This window comes from Protopterus annectens, chromosome 9.part0 (assembly GCF_019279795.1).
Source record: "Protopterus annectens isolate FY-2018-M chromosome 9.part0, PAN1.0, whole genome shotgun sequence".
In the NCBI taxonomy this organism is placed as follows: domain Eukaryota; kingdom Metazoa; phylum Chordata; order Ceratodontiformes; family Protopteridae; genus Protopterus; species Protopterus annectens.
The window spans coordinates 554,317,333-554,335,779 of NC_056743.1; positions in this window are offsets into that span (position 1 = coordinate 554,317,333).

The following is an 18,447-nucleotide window of genomic DNA, read 5'->3' on the forward strand; positions in this document are numbered from 1 at the left end:
TTTTAGAATGCATAACTGATTTTGGTATTGTGGTCAAGGTAGTCTTCACGGACATCAGCAGCATAGCTAGGGTGGAATGGAGAGATAAGTCAGCAAGCAAAGGAAAGTAGTACTGCGTAAATTGAATTCATCCTGTAAAAAGGGGAAGGCATGGATTGACTACAAAAAGCATTTGACAGTATCCCACATTCATGGATAAGAGAGTGCTTAAAAACATGTAAGATACACCCTAACCTGATAAACTGCATCACAGTGACCATGAAACAGTGGCAAACCACTTTGCAGTTAGGCCATGATAAAGGGCAAATTATTATTCCACAGATAAAAATCCACATGGGGATATTCCAGTATGAGTCTGTCACCGTTGCTCTTTTGCCTTGCCCTTAACCCATTAAGCTATTTGCTTAACAAATTAGGTTATGGCTATAATTTGGCCCCCAGGAAGCAACAACGCGTAAAGACTTTTCATCTTGTCTTTGTCAATGATTTAAAACTGTATAGCTCATCAGATGAGAAACTGAAAGCACAACTTCAAGTAGTCAAAACTTTTTCAGATGATATAATGATGTCATTTAGTCTTGAAAATTTTGGAAAAGCAACCATTAAAGCAGGAAAACTGCAACACCAGGAAAACATCAATTTGAGACAAGAACGTGATATAAAAGAACTTCAGCAAGGAGGAGTGTATAAATATTTGGGAGTTGATGAAAGATCAAGAATAAAACATGAACAAATGTGAATAAAACTCAGTAAGGGATACTTTAGAAGACTTAAATTAATCCTGAAAACACTGTTGACATTTTGGAACAAAATCCAAGTTATAAACCAGTTTGCTCTTCCTGTCCTAACTTACAATTTTGGAGTGATTGGCCCCAAAATGTGTTGGATAGATAAGACAGGAAAACAAGAAGAATGGTCATCAAATAATTTATAAAAGTTAGTGCATACCAAGATTATATATTCCCAGCTCCAAAGAAGGTATGGGCCTCCTTGAAATTGATTACATGTACAAATCTGCAATTGTGGGACTGCATACATATCTGCTGACCTCACAAGACCCAAACATAGTGAATGCTTTCAAACATGAGGAGAATAAATCTGAGATGGCATCCCTTCTTAGTCTAGCAGAAGCATTTCAACGTCAAGCGGGAATGGAAATCAAACCAGAAGTAGATAAAAATTGGGCAGCACCTGAATGTGCCAAAAAACAAAAGAAAGAATATAAGGTGAAGGATCAGATGAGAAAGCAAGAAATGTGGAAACATGCATAAATATAGTTGCAAGTATAGAAAACTCCTGGAATAACCTCATGCTGATAAGGATCAAATGTAGGAATGGTTAAGGAGAGGCAAATTCAAACCAAAAGATGAAAGGTCAACATTGGCGGCCCAAGATAGTGGGCTACATACACGGTGGTTAAAGTCTATTAAACATGTGGGAGAAACAGACAAATGTAGGTTTTGTAAACCAGAATTGGAAACATTTGCACACCTCATTGCTGGTTATGACATACAAATGGCAGGAGGACTGTATACTGAAAGGCATAATAATGTGCCAAGACTGTTGCACTGGGATTGTGCAAACATTATAATACTGAAGTACCTGAAAAACATTGGAAACATGAGTCGCAAAGCAGAATAGAAAATGATAAAATCTGCATCACGTGGGATCACCCATTACCAACATTTGAAAAGATAGATGCGTGAAAACCAGATATAGTGGTCCATGAAAAGAAAACAAAAGTAACACTGATCATTGAAATCACTACATCCAGTGACTACAGTCTCTTGCATACAGACAGACAGAAAGGCATAAAATATCATAATTTGCAGACAGAAATGAGAGCAATATGGAAGAAAGATACCCAGGACAGTTCCAATAGTAGTAGGAGAAGAGGGTCTTATTAAAAATAATCTACAATTGTATTTAGATATGTTACCAACACATGTAACTCCAAATGAATTGCAGCAAGAGTCATTAGTGAACATATTGAAGGAGCTGCGAAGAGCACTTCTGGCTGATATCAAAGACTGAAACAATAGCAATTTCATGAACTATAATCATACATTGATCTAGGAATGGGGTCCATTCCCATCATGGCATTACAAACCCAAAAGATTTGGAGAATTTAAAAAAAAAGAGGAGGGACAGGAACAGTTGCCCTATTTTCAAGGTGTTGGCAGTATGATCAGGTGATACTGATCAGTCAGTACTGCAGAACTGGGGTGGGGGGGGCTGGCCGCCGATCGTGGCAGCATGATTTTTTTCTTGTTCCTGCTATGATCAGCAAGGTTAACGTCTATTTTGCTAAACTCATTTAATATCATCAGGAAATGGAAGGAATGGAATTTTTTCAATTGAAGCTGATTGGAAGGTGGAGTCAAAGAAACAGAAAGCAAGAGAAACCAAGGACTCTCATCTTATGGGACAAATGGTAGAACTGATGCGAGTTGTTACAGCTGAAAACAAAAGAGCTAGAAGACTGGATTCATATGCAGGAACAAAGTATCTGTAGCCTGCAGTTGGAGCTTAGCAATTTAAAAGATGAAGTGCAAGCTAAATTTGTGGAAACTGATTGATAATCATTAGAATATTATCTTATGGCTATAACAGAAAATGTTGGCCATGAATGTCAAGATGGAGAATGTGAAAGTAGCACAAAACTGACCTGTATTCCTGAAGTGGTCAGTTATAAGGAATTGTTTTTTTGTCCCCTCAGGCACTGTGTTTACAGGCCTGGCCTCCAGTACCCAATGTCCAAAATAGGTCTGCCAGCTATTATCTACCCCTCCAGACTTCCTCCTTTTTTGCTGGGGCCAGTGTTGGATCTTGAGAGTGTCTGGGGGACTTAAATCATCACTGCTTCCATCCACAGGGATTTTTTTTTTATGACCTATCCACTCCCTTTCTTTGTCCCCCATGTGCATTTTATTTGTTTAACATCTGTTTACCAGGAAAGTCCGACTGGGACAGAGCCAATTTTCAGTGCAGGGCAAGCCCGGGGAGAAATGCTCCAGACACACGTCTCTGAGGGCAACTTTCCACTTTGGACCATGCCATTATTTAGGGAGCATGTCTACGAGTGCCCTCCCATCCCTCCCTCCACTACATCAGTCACCTGAGCTGATAACAGAAGGTGGGATGTCTGGGCTGTAGTCAGGGCTTTATCCCTGTACACCACTGGAGCAGCACAAATTAATATTTTATATCTTTAACAAGTATTTGTCTGCTATGAGTGTGTGCCCATGAAGATGAATGGGGAGATGTACCATATTAAAACTGGTAAGAACAAAGATGACCAAGTAAATTCATGTCATGTCACTGTTAAGTTCAATTCCTACTCAATGAAAGAATATCTCTCTAGTAATTACTACTTGCTTCACAGAGTTAAGGCTGAAGTAGACTGCATTAGGGCATTTCAGGACTTCTCTAAATACTTGTTACAAAAAAAAGGTGGCCTATGAGGATGTTAAAAAAATATTAAATCTAAAGGGATTATTTCCTGAGTAGCCCACTAAGAGATATTAGAGGTTGAGATTGATGGCAAACAAGGAGATTTTATTCTTCTGCATTGGTAAAGCAGTTTATTCATCCAACACAAATTTTGGGGACCTCATATTTCCACCCCTAAGTGTGCCACTGGAGTGGACCAAAGGAAACCATCACAATCAGTTGCATGGCAACAAGAAATGGAGTGGCAGTCCAACAGGAGCAAGTGCAGATGTTTCGGAAGGAGCATCTACTTTTTCATCCAGTAAAAAAGGGCAGGACAAGACTAATCATGTTGGTGTCAATCATATTACTAGAGAGACTGAACAGTCATCCCAAGATACAGCAGAGATTGATTTAAATACCATTGTGAGGGAGGATTAAAAAATTGCCTCATCTGCAAGCCAGTAAAGGGAAGATGTTGCAGGAAACTGCTGAACTGTCAGGACCATGAAACCTATGCAATGTCTCCATAAGGATATGTATCAATGATTGGTCAGACCAAGGAAGCAAAACAATTCCGAATCAGGTAACACCTCATCAAGTCTGTGTAGAAGTGCCCACACATTGAATAATGATGGGGATAATGTGGCCTAAAATAGTGGTTAAATTAAAGGCTAGTTGAGCAGACACTAACAGTGACTGTTAGTCTCTGGCCACAATTGTCTTTCTTTTAATGTTTGGCATAGTTCTGGACACTAAAGTATTTGAGCAACAGAGACTTACGGACACATTTTATGTGCAGTATGCACATATGTGTTTATGAGTTGTACCTTTTTCTTTGTATGCTTGCGTGGAATATATTGTAGCTGTTAGTATATCCTTTTTCTATTTACTAATAAATGTACAGTATTTAAAGTTGCAATTGGTTAGTCAGTTGGGAATCCATTTTGGGTTAATTCTTTCTGTGTCAACATTGGGATATTGGCATGGTGGGATTGCATTTCCCTGGTACACTGTCTTTGAATTAATTAGAGGTAAACTTACTTTTTTCTCTTCATTAATCTTTAGTATGTTTGTACAAGAATGAAATAAATACAGGGCAGAAAATTGACATATATCAGGATTTTGTTTTCTGTCAATTTTATTATTTTGTGGTATTTAACAGAAGGGAAAGATATTTAACACATTTGGCATTGACTAAGGTTTGTTGGTTAAGGGAGTTAACAGCAAAGGGGGAGCAGGTTATGTACTCTGATAGATGTCAGTATAGGCAGAGAACCCATTTATTTTGTCCAATTCCTGGGAATTGGGTGTAGATCCATTAATGTGTCCAGGGGCCCAGACAAAACTAGTCCAAGTGCAGGGTGAGAGGACTGATAAGGGGGGAGGGTTTGGCTGCATTGTAAAGTAATCATTTGGAATGTGGGAGGAGTATTCAGTCTATAAAGAGGGGAAAATATGAGCAAAGCTTGAGCATCTTAAGCTGGGTATTATTATACTGAAAAAAAGTGAAATTAAGTACAGAAGTGACTAAATTGGGGGTGGGGTGGGCATAAAGTGGGTAATGGTTAGGAAGAATCTGTTTTTCAAAAAAAAAATCATTAAAGATGATGTAAGAGGCTGGTAGATAAGAATAGGAATTCAATTAGAGAGGAAGGATTGGAAGCTATGTTTAATTTGTGGTCCTAATCTTGATTCACCAGTGTTTTTTGTGATTGTTATGAGTAATAGGGTGCTGTTTGCCCTTACTGTTACACTGAGTTTATAGGGAGGGATTTTAATATCATTGTTGACAGGGAAATGGGCAGAAAATGTGGCTACAAGGAAAGGAATACAAGGGTTATAAAAGGTTAGGACAATGGAAAGCAGAGGCAGTTTGGATAGATGCGTGGAGATGAAGGCATCCTGAAAAGTACATAGTATACTTTTTCTAGAAATATCATAAAACAGATTAACAGGTTCGACAGAATTTGATGAGAGCTAAAGGTTATGGCAAGTGAACTGTGTAGATACTAGACAGAGGTGTTTATCAGCTCCTGCATATGTAACTATCTCCTCCTTTCCAAGGAAACTGGTTACAGGAGAAGGTGGAAATGGAAGTTCTGCCATTGATATTCTGAAAAATGAGGAAAGCTGGGCATAGGAATTAAGTAAAGGATGGGAACAATGTTTTAGCCTGGGCATGGTGTGAGGCAGTTAAGTATGCTGTCATGGGAATTGTATGCCTTGAGGGGAACCAGTGATAGTAAGGATGAACATCAGTTTGAGTCTTTCTTTGCAATAGGAAATAAGCTTTCTGGTGAAGCCAGAGCAGATACTGATAGGAAGACTGCAGGGAAGGAGATAGATGAATTTGAAAACTATGAAATACCTTGGGGGTGATGGCCTGCCAGTGGAAATTTAGGCAATACTGGATAGAAATGTTACCTCACCTGGTCCAGGTGTCCAAACAAGGACCGGAGAAATAAAGGATGACTAGCTCCTTCTCCTAGGTGCAAATTGTTTATTTGCCTAAACAAGGGCAAGACAAATAAATCCCTGAGAATTATAGGTCAATATATTTAATGAAAGAGGATGCAAACATTTTAGCTTGGATTTTTGTAAAGGGATTGCAAAATTTAGTAAAAGAGGACCGGGGGCTTTGTAAAAGGCCAATCAGCAGAACCAAATTGGTGAATGATTATAACGTTTTTTATCCAAGCTGAGAACATGGGATGAATCAGGCAGAGGTTATTTTATTTGATATCAAAGACTCTGACTTGCTGGATGCTTTTATTTCAGATTTTGAGGGTTATGGGTTTTGGATACACGTTTATGAATTGGGGATGCTAAAGCACAACTGCTGGTCAATGAGCATGAGGAAATACCAAGTTTTAGAGGCACTCAGGGCTACCCTCTGTCATCTTTTTTTTTTTTTTAATTTAGCTATGAATGTTGGCACAAGTAGTTAAAATTTTCATACGAACCTACTGTGTGGTACCAAGGCAAGGGAGTTGCGGAAGATCTGTTAGACATCTACTGGCAAGCACCCTATGAAGTTCATCTGTATACCCATCATAAAACTGGGTGAGCTGGCAGTAGCTTCCCACTTGCACCTTTCCTGACCAGTTCATAGAGGTATTTGAGCTGCCAATCCAGATGGGTCACTGTGGAATAGCCAGGGTTTTCTCAAAATAAACTATGGAGCTGAATATGACTGGCCAGATCTTTGAGGATTCCGGGATGCAACCCATCTCTTTCTTTGCCATTACCCTCTGTAAGGTCAGCTAGCTCTCTTTAAACATTCTTGCTTTCAGTGTTTGTGTCTGGCCACTGTTCTACCTCCAGTCTTCTATGTCTTCCTCTCACAATGACCCTATCCCTTTGCTTCAATTTATGAAGTCTGAAGTAACCATTCAGTACTTCTTTCAGCCAGGAATTTGCAATTCTTCTATCAAATTCACTCAGCATGGTCAGTCCTCTCCTTACCTTTCTTTTATTCCTGCTACATATCTGAAATAACATGCTTCCTTCCTTTATCTATTCAGCTATCTCCTTTCCATTTTAATCAATGGTGCTCATATTATTCTTCCCTTTTGCCTAACATCCTTGTACTGTATCTCCTCCACCTTCTCAAATTCTCCTTTATACTTTAAGCCTCACAATTTGCTTTGTTAGCCTCATATTCCTTTGCAGCCAAACTGGGATTTTTCTCTTCTTGTCTCCTTCACATCCTCTTATGCATAACACAAAGTCACCCATCCATAACCTCTGCCAACAAACTGTTCAGTTTATTCCAGTCACCTACCATCCTGGAAAACCTCCTTAACAGAGCATAATCCACTCTTCTAATATTCCATAAATAACATTTTGTATTTTTATTTTTACCCTTTCTCAAGTCTAAACCACACAGTGGGATTATTACTGCTCAGTTTCTATAGGGGTCTTAACCTGAACATCCATGACACCATCTTCACTGGTTAGTACCACCTTATTTATAGTTCTTACACTATCAACATTACTTCCTTAACTTAGTCCTCAGCTCTGGATGTAGTTAGTACCACATCCAGAATTTTACCTTTTTCTGATATTGTCATACAGCAGATGCATAAGGCCTTATTGTCAAAGATCCCCATTATATTCTTTTCCCTTTATATACTAGAGGTCAGAATCTTTCATTCAGCTCCTAGCAGATTCAGATTCCTCAGGAGTTTGACTATTTCTCCTTCCTCACTCCTTTATTCTCTCACCCAAGTCTTTTGTTCTCCTTTACAGTTACACGTGGAGGTTAATACTCTAACAGTTCGCCTGCTCTCCCCTCTACTTCCTCTGTCATAATTGCCACAACATTTAACCTGGTTTCTAACCATGGCTGCAACCTCATCCCTTTCCTAATTTGGTTATTTCCCTCTTTTCTGAGTTCACATGTGATGCCATATTTTATGGGAATACCTGCTGCACAAGAATGTGACATATTATTCCTGAAGACTGCTTAAGTTAGTGACTTATGTTTTTCTTCTAATTTAATCTCATCCCCAGGTGCTGCCCCTTCACACTTCATCCTGAAAGGCTTTCAATGCTAGAAGGACGGTACCCTGCAGAATCCCAAACTGAAAGTTTCATCTTAAAACTAGCCCCTCTACAAACTAAAGTTGCTAAGGTTAATACATGCTAATTTACCCTAGTGTATCATTAAATGCTGAACTGGGTCTAAAGCACTAATAGTCTGTCCCTTACAAAAACTAGGCTTACATTCTAGAAATATAGATTCGAACCCCCTAAATATAGTGTTTCCAACCCTTAAAATGCTAAACACATTTTACAATAAAAATCTAAGTAATACAAAGCTTACTTTAAATTCTTACTCTACTTACCTTACAGTTACAGGCTCTAAGAGACCTTATAGTCTGGCTAAGCCCTGTTGTGCTTGGGCTCGCTCTGTGCCCCACCCTGCCCCCAATTACCATCCACCCCCAATAGTACTAAATTTATAGCAACAAAACCACACCTCTACTATTAGAACCAAACAGCTTATCTACCTCATTAATATTTCTGCCCCTACTCCATTATCTCTTTTATCATCCTTTTCCTTCCTGGTGATAAAACAATTAGGAAATACAGTCACTGCAACTCAAACTCCACCCTACATAATGTTAGTATTCTCTTTGCTACCCCTTTTGCGTATTCCTTATCTCCTCACCTTCTATGAAAACCAGAATCACCTAGGATTTCATTACTCAAAATGCCAAGCCGCCACCCCAATATTACCTAATATGACAATTCACCAAACAAGCTGCCCTTCATCCAGACCCTCAACCTGTACAAACTACCAAGCTACCAGTGTTAGATATTTTAGCTCCAAATCCAAACACTACCAGAAACTAATAAATTCCTGAAGCTTATTATTAATTTACAATATAACCTCACAATGGACGGTGACACCACCCTTACCCTGGTCCATCCACTCCAGAGAAAACTACCTCCTATATTTGTAACCCCAATCAATAGGCCCCCTAACTCTCTCCTGACCTGTCATCTAAACATTAGAAGCATAAATACCAAGGTACATGAATTGCATGCACTCCTGGCTGTTCACTCCCCTGATATACTCTGCATAATCGAAACATGGCTAAAGCCACGAACTTCAGAAAATGAAGTAATACTACCTGCATATAACATACTCAGGCTAGACCGTGATTCCAGGAAGGGAGGTGGGGTAGCTGTACTCTATAAATCTGCACTAAATGTTACTATTGATGCTATACAACCACCTCAATTTAATAACAGATTCTTTCTACCAAATTGCAAATGAATAACAATAAATGTATATATATATTATCTGTATGTACATTCCCCCAGGGAATAACATAGCTACAATAGAAGATATCCTCCACTGGCTGTCTAGTACCTACCCCAAAGAAACCATAGTTCTCGTAGATTTTAACATAGACTGGAACACCTGTTTCTCAGAATCTCTGACCACCTATGTAAACCTGCATGCATTCACAGAGATCATAGCCACCCCTACCAGGAAAGGCAAACCTAATTATAAATAAAGTATATTATATGGGATACTTATCAATAGTCATCCTCAATTGTACATGTCTGAAACCCTCCGAGATGTTCTAAGTGATCACTTTCTTAGTATATAATTAAGCATAAAGCTATCAACCCCCACCAGCCCATCCTCAGAACTGTAAGAAATAATAAGAACTTTAACCCTGCCAAATTCCAAGAGGAACTTAACTCATCCAAATGCTCAGTCCTAAAACACCTTCCCTTAGAGGAAGCTGTTGTATACTTTAATAACAAATCCCTTGCCATACTAGATTCTCATGCTCCTGTTCACTCAGTTAGAACATTAGAACAAAAGCAAAAACTGCACCGTGGCTTTCTAAAGACTCCAAATTAAAAATCACCCACAGAAACAAAGCATGGGCTTTATGGCATACTACAAAAGCCCCTCAAGATTAAATTCAATATCAGCAGCTAAGAAGTGAGACTAAAAAATCCATTTTACTTGACAGAAAACTGCTGTAATCTTCAACAAAAAAATCAAAACAACCTTCAGAAGTTTTGGGCAGGTATAAACTATTACATCCAGGACAAACCACCACCCAAACCCCTGCAGCCTCTATTTATAAACCACCTGAGGAAGTTTCAGACACCTTTAATAGTGTCTTCACTGAGACTATCCAAGGCCTAGCTAGCCAACTACCTCCAAGCTGTCCTGGCATGGAATCTGCCACCTCTGGTACCCAACTCTCCTTTAGCTTCCAACCGGTTGCTACATCACTAATCCTTGCCCTATTCAAAAAATTAAAACCAACTACTCCTCACTGACTATCTACAAAAAGCCGCAGATGCCATAGCATACCCCATATCCATACTAATCAATCGTACCATAGCAGAAGCCACAATCCCTCCATTAGGAAAACATCCCATGTGATACCACTCCACAAAGGCGGTAGCTCTACGGAACTACCTAATTTCAGACCAATAGCTATATTGTCTCCAATGGTTAAAAATCATGGAAAAGTGTATTCATAGACAACTGCTACATCACCTAATTCGGAACAATCTTTTGGCGCACACTCAGAATTGCTTTAGGTCTCACCACAGTACCACCTCAGCCTCCTAGCCTTCTCTAACACCATAAACTATAACCGTAACAATAATAAATTATCCTCTGCCCTCTTCTTGGATCTCTCCAGGGCTTTTGATATGGTTGATCATCAGCTACTAATCCACACTCTGAAAACAATCTGCTTAGATACTAAAGCTCTTCAATGGTTCCAATCTTATCTGAGTGGTAGAACGCAAGTTGTCCTATGGCAAAATAAACTAACCTCCTACCTAATACCCTGGGAGTCCCCCAGGGTTTTATACTAGGACCACTGCTATTTTCCATCTTCATTAATGACCTTTACAGTCACCCCTAACGAACTGTATTCAATATGCAGACGATTCTACTCTGATCTATTTGGCTACATCCCAGTCAGATCAGTGGACATCAACCCAGGAAACTTTTAACACAGTTGAAAACTGGCTTTCTGATCATTGTCTGATTTTAAACCCCAATAAAAAAGTTGCTACTTTTCTCACATACTCATAAGTACACTGCAATTTCCTTTACCATAAAATCTAATAATGGAACCATAATCTCCCCAGGCACCTCCACGAAACTCCTTGGTGTTATCATAGATAATAATCTCAAATTTGATATGCATGTCAACCAAACTATCAAACCTATAAATAAAAAACTTGGGTCACTTTACAAAATTAAACCTTTCCTAACTCCACTAGCTAGAACTGCCACTGCACTCTCTCACCTAATCTTGACTCTTCTTTATGTATCCCCTTTACTGACCAACTTAAATAAATTGTTCTCAACAAACTCTCTAGCTGATACAATCACATCACCAGATTTGCCACTGGGATGCCCTTTAGGACACACCACTGTAACCATCTTGGGTGGTTAGAACTGCCCAGCCTAATTCAGTACAACCATCTTATAGTGGCACAAAGTACTTAACCAAGCTTACAATAAACCTGCACTTAAAAACATTATTAACCCCTACAACAATCTCAGACCTGTTCACCCTTCCAATAGATTGCTAGTTCAAACTGTTAAAACTAATAATTCAGCTGGTGTTTCTGTTTGCCAACTTTGTAAGTAGAACCTGGGACTCTCTCCCTGCAGACATCACCTTAGAAGCCAACCTGAGTCAATTTAAGAAAAAACTCAAACACTATTTGAAACTAAATTGGCTATGTCCTTGTACCAAGCTTGACTAGCTCACTCATTCCAATGGTGTCTAAAATCTGCACTTCAGCTTAGATGTGTTACAAATCCTAGGTCTTTTACTTTGGGAATTCTTAACTTCGCGAACTATCTTGATTATATAGCGTATCTGGAGATCATGTTTAATATGAATCAGGTAATCTTTATCTGTATATACCTTGGAGCTTTTCTCCCCAGTCCTCCTCTGAAAATGGACATGCATCTAGTCGGACTACCCCAGTCAACAAATGTAAAGTAAAATAAATAAAATAAATAAATGTAGATGGTTAGTCCACCCCAGTCTCCCGAATATCCTATATCAAGGCACAGCCATGTTCTACATATTCTAGTCAATGTCCCATTTTTCAGTGATATCAGTATCCATCTTCTCTTCCTGTGCCACTGCTTGCAGTTTTCTCTTGTTCTACTTGGACTCCTATGGCACTGTAGAGTAAGACTACCCAGAAGCACTCTGCATCACCCTTGTTGCACTTCGGCTTTGTTTTGCATCTCTCTCTTTATGTTCAAACTACTTCTTAAGTATCTTTCCCGGTTTCACATCTATCATTTTTCCCTCCCTTCTATCATAGTTTAAAGTAATAGTCATTAAGGTGGACCTTTCTAGCCAAGTACAACTGTCCCTTCTAGACTAAGCTGAAGCTTGATCATTTTATTCTATTATCTCCATATTCAACTACCAGACCTAAACCTTTTTCCCCATGCATACTGCAGACTTAGCTGATCTATTGTGGGCAACAGACCTAAGAAACAAAAGAGCAACACTAGTGCAAAGGACTCCCTCGTCATGACAGACTCCTGATAATGCCTATGTACATTCTGTAGTTTCTATGTATGTTTTATTTCTAATTACTGCACTGTATTTTAAATTGTAACTTACTTGTGGCCCTTTGTATATCAACTGGACTCCCTCACACAGTCCCCCTACCCCTAAGCCTTTTTCTCATTTAAGGCCGGTATTCTTGCCACCTCATTTTAAAGCTCTCTTCTGTAGTTACACCATTTCCTGCTTAACCTCTACTTAAATCAAAGAATCCTGGTCTCTGCTCATAATAGCTCCACTCCATTATTACTCTTAGTTTGTCCTAAGTCTTTTCCCTTTTAATAAAATGTTTATGCTCCTGAACTCTATATATTGAAACTCCTAGTCTATTTCTAGTCCTATTTCTTACCTATCATACTTTGCTTTTCACTGTAGTTCTCTCCTGCTCTATCTGCCGGTACATCTATGGTGTGTTTTTTTGCAAACAAGTTCTAGCCAGGTTCAGCCCACTCCAGTTACCCTCACTTTGGGCACTAGGGCTCACTCCACTTCTCCTACCCCCAATTCCCACCCACATCCTCTCCACTTAAAGTTATACCTACATAGCTCCACCCATCTTTCCTACTCCAATCACATCCTCCCTCCAGTTTCAACATTACCTAACCTCTGTTTCCAAACTCACAACTACTAATCTCACCCCACACCAAATACTCCACACAGTTAGAATCTCCATCATTCCTATCGCCGAAATATGCCCCACTACCTCTCAATATTACTTTTAACCTCAATGACCACCTTATTTATAGTACTTAAACTTGTAACATCACTTCCTCAGCTCAGTCCTATATTAATGACCCCCACATATACTTAACTCTTCCAATGACCTAATACACAATCATAGCTTCCATAATATTTCTCCTCAATTAGTTCCATATAACCTACCCTATTACTTTGTCCCCAAACTCTTGGATTCTGCACATCCCTCACCAAATCTCGTGCTTCTCAGTTCCAACCCCTGCAAAAAACTAAATATTATATACTCCTTTCTAATATCTCTACCACCACAATGCAGGGACATCCACTATAACTACTCATGCTTACAGTAAATACAATAAAAAAATTAATTTTATGACCTTTAACATCAGAAGCCTATGCCAGAAAATGTCCACTTTTCATGCTTTGATAGACTAGCACAAGCCAGACATACTAGCCCTTACTGAAACCTGGCTAAAACCCAACATACTACCTCCCAACTATAGCATAATCAGGTCTAATAGAACCCATTAGAAAGGTGGAGGTACAGCTCTACTCTATTCTAATAACTTCAGTATCACACTATACATAAAATATATGCCTACTTTCTGCTCAGCAGAACTGCTAGTATCTTTTTTAAACATCAATAACACAAAGAGAATCTGCATAATTTTTCTCTACTCCCAGGGCTCAACACTTGTATTCATGAAGGCATACTTTCCTGGTTTCCTAGGCCACTCAAACAATCCAAAAATAGACTATCATATTAGGAAGCACAAACATTGACTGACAACCTTTCACATCCCATCAATCCACTAACAGCATTTACCTATATGGCTTTAATCAACTAATCTCCTGTCCTACTAGGTACAACAAACACTACACACAACACTGTACCTTAGATTGGATCCTGGCATCACACCCTTCCAACTTCACCAGTGTTGGTACACATCCTTATTCCCTTCGTGACCACCTAACTGCTTTTGCCATTCATGTAAACACAAATCCTTCAAAAACCCACTTAACATCTGATTGTAATCTCAGTACTCAAGAGAGATTTAGGACCTACTTTATAAAAGAAACTGGTCTCCACTAAAGGTACTGCCACTAGATGAGAGAGTACAATGCTTTAATAACTGCTTTCTAAAACTACTAGATACCTTAGCTCCAGGTTGTACCAAAAGAATGGAAAACAATCCCATGCCCTGGCTAACTACGGAAAGTAAAATCCTAATGAAAAAAGGGATGCAGCCAGGGCTCTTTGGAAACAAAGCAATACAGAAGAGCATCTCATTATTTTCAAACAACTGTGTAACCAAACAAAAAAAGTTACTAAGGATAAACAGATATACTATAATCTTCTGCAGCACAAACACGAAACTAATAAAAAAACAAAAAACTCTGTTCCACTATCACAATTCTACTCCACCCCGGAACCAAGAAGGAATCCAAGGTTTCACTCAATGTCAAATTGCTGAAGATTTTAATATTCACTTCATACAATTTATAACCAATCTTATCTCTAATACAAGTAATACCTGCCTCTCTTCCCCTTTGGCTCTCCCTAATTTTTCCCTCTTAACACACCAAACTCCCCATACCTTTTTGCACAGAAACACTCGTAAGAACCATCCCCACTTTCTCTCTTTAGCCAATCCCTACAAGTCTCATAAAGATTACTGCTCAAACCCTGCTCTTCCTCCGCTGACTACCTTCCTCCTACTTTCCTAAAATTAGCAGCTGACTCTATTGAATACCTTGTCAGCAACCTGATCAAATGATCTATATCTGAATGCAAAGTACCTAACATCTGGAAAATGTCCCAGTTCATCCCCATTCACAAAGGAGGTAACTCTACAGAACTTACAAATTTTCATCCCATAGCCATACTTTCTCCCACCTCTAAAATAATGGAAAAATGTATCCATATTCAACTGTTGAAATACTTACAACTTAACAACGAACTTACAAACACAACATGGCTTGCAACCCTGCTACAGCACAACTACAGCACTCCTCGCCTTCAACAGCCATGAAACCAGAGCTAGATAATCAGGTTGCTTATGTATCTGCTCTATTTCTTGACCACTCAAAGGCATTTGACACCATGTCACATTCATTACTCTTCAACAAGGTATCTAACCTAGGAGTTACCCCTCACATACTAAATTGGTTCCACAGCTACTTATATAATCAAAACTAGGCTGTAAACTGGTCTATTATTATCTCCCCCTTTCTAGCAAACCCCATCGGTACACCTCATGAATCCAGTTTAGGACCCCTGCCTTTTCATATTTTTACTAATCTACACTCTGCATCCACTAGTGGAACACTCATTCAATATATGGATGACTCCATAATTGTCTGTACCTCTCGCATACTACCCCAGCTTCTCTCCAATACTCAGCTAACCTTTTCCACTATTGTCTTCTGGCTCACTAAATTCCATGTATTTCTCAACGCAAAAAAGAGCAAGCTGCTTCTCTTTCTGCTAAAGAATGGTACTACTAATCAAAACTTCTTCAGAATTCTTCCTTCTCATACCACCATTTAAATTGTCCTTCACACTAAGCTACTTGACGTACTCATTGACTATCAACTAAAGTTTGATCTCCACATAAAGCATAATATAAAGAAAACCCATCAGAAACTTGCCACATTATATAGAAACAAACACACCCTCCAACCTCTTCTTCCAAAGGCACCCTTGCCAAAACTTTCCTTCTACCCTTCCTTCTCTATGAGCACCAATACTTACCAACTGATAATCCTTCTTCTCATATCAACCTCTATGGTTTTACCCAAACCATTACCTCAACTACTAGGCTCAACAAACATAGCAATAGAGAAAGCATCTTAGACTGGATTCTCATAAACAAATTCAAAGATAGTTACAAAGTAGGAACATTGCCAGATGATGTTAGCGATCACTCCTTAACATTCATAACAAGGGAAAAGGCAGATTGTGTAAACCCCTGCACTATAGGAAATATACGCACCATCAAACATTTTAACCCTGAATTGTTTCAGTCTGAACTAAGTGCATGTAACTGGAACCCCTTAAAAACACTCCTCTAAAATGCAGTACTATACTTTAACTCTACTTTCTTATCCATTCTTGACATTCATGCTCCTGCATCATTAGAATTAAATCTAAAGCAGCCCCCTGGCTCTCCCATGAAACCAAACAACTCATTCTCTCTAGAAATAAAGTCTGGGCCACATGGAGATCCCACAGAAATAATCCTGATCTTCTACACTTAAAGGCAATAATAGCTGACAATTCTACTTCAATCTACAACAAACTCACCTTAATAATTCTAAACTTTTCTGGTCCTCAGTCAATAGACTCCTCTCCCCAGGAAGTTCTAAAACTCCTTCCCCACTTAATGCTGATCCTGATACCCCTCAACTAACTGCAGATGCCTTCAATACATTCTTCACTGAAACTATACAAGCTCTTGCTAAACAACTAAATGCCAATAACTCACACACACCTTGTAACCTTACAAACTCTTCCTTTAAATTCTCTCTACATCCAATCTCAACATCTTACATATATAGACTCCTTCTCAACATAAAACCTTGTACCTCTGCTGACAAGCTACCCTCACTCTTTCTACAAAAGCTGCCTATTTCCATTCTCATAAATAGGACAATCAAAGAAGGAATCATCCCAGATATCTGGAAGGTCTCACACATTATCCCACTCCATAAAGGTGGCAACTCCATAGACTACTCCAACTACAGACCTATTGCTCTCCTCTCTCCTCTGGCCAAAATTATGGAGAAATGTATCCACCATCAGCTTGTACAACACCTCTCTCTCCACAACATCATTGCTAACTGTCAACATGGCTTCAGACCATATCATAGTACTACTATGCTTTCGTTTGTAGACACTATTAATCTGAACCGTAACAACAACCTACACTCTTCTGCCATCTTCATTGACCTCTCCAAAGCATTCAATATGGTTAACCACTCTTTATTAATCAATACTCTTGAATCCCTATCTTTTGATATCCCTGCCATTAGATGGTTTAACTCTTATCTTACAAATAGAAAACAAGCAGTTCTCTGGAATAACCACATTTCTTCTCTTTTGCCTGTTTCTATAGGAGTTCCACCCTCTTCATTAATGATCTCCAAACAGTAATCCCTCAAGCTACCTGCATTCAATATGCCGATGATTCCACACTCATCTGCTCAGCATCTTCCACCTCAGAACTTATCTCTCATACTCAAAAAATCTTTAATACCATTGAAACATGGTTCTCTAGTAGATTCCTCTTATTAAATGCCAAAAAAACTAAACTTCTCCTCTTCACTCCCACTACCAAGACCCCCCCCTTAAACTTCACCATCTCCTCCAACAATGCCACTATCATTTCTCCCGACTCTACCACTAAACTGTTAGGTATTACAATTGATAATCTCTCTTTCAGCCAACACATTAACAACTCCATAAAACTTGTCAATAGAAAAATAGGATCCTTATATCGGATTAGACCATTTCTGACACCTTCCACTAGAACTAGGATTGCTCACTCCCATCTTCTTTCTACTCTTCTCTATGCCTCTCCCATCTTTACCAACCTCAAGAAAAACAACCTTACCAAATTGGCTACCTGCTCAGGTAACCCCTACAGAACACACCACTGTCTCAACCTAAAACCACTAGGCTGGCTAGAGTTTCAAAACTATCTTGCAATCCAACAACTCACTATTGCCCATAAAATTCTGTACCAACCAAAGAACACCCCTATACTCTCTCAACTCTTAATCCCCTATAACAACCTTAACTCTCTCCGCTCCTCTAGTAAACTATTGACTAGTTCTATAAAATCTAATAACACTGCTGGTGACTCCCTTTTACAAATTCAGTAGGTACAAAATGGAATTTACTACCTAGCAACATAACAAAGATTACATCATTGCCTCTTTTAAACAAAACATTAAACTGCACTACCAAAACCACTGGCTGTGCTCCTGTAGTAAACCTGATTAACTTTCCACTACTTATACTCTACTTTGAACTACCTCTTACTTCTCACTGACTCTACCCTCCACCTGGCTTTGTTCTTCTACTCCCACTTGTCTTCCAAATTACTTCTTTGCTTGTTGACTGTCTTACTTGCTCTCCTTTCCATAACTTATCCCTTCCTACTTCCCTTATTCTCAGCTCTCTTCTCACTCACTTCCTACCCTGTATCTT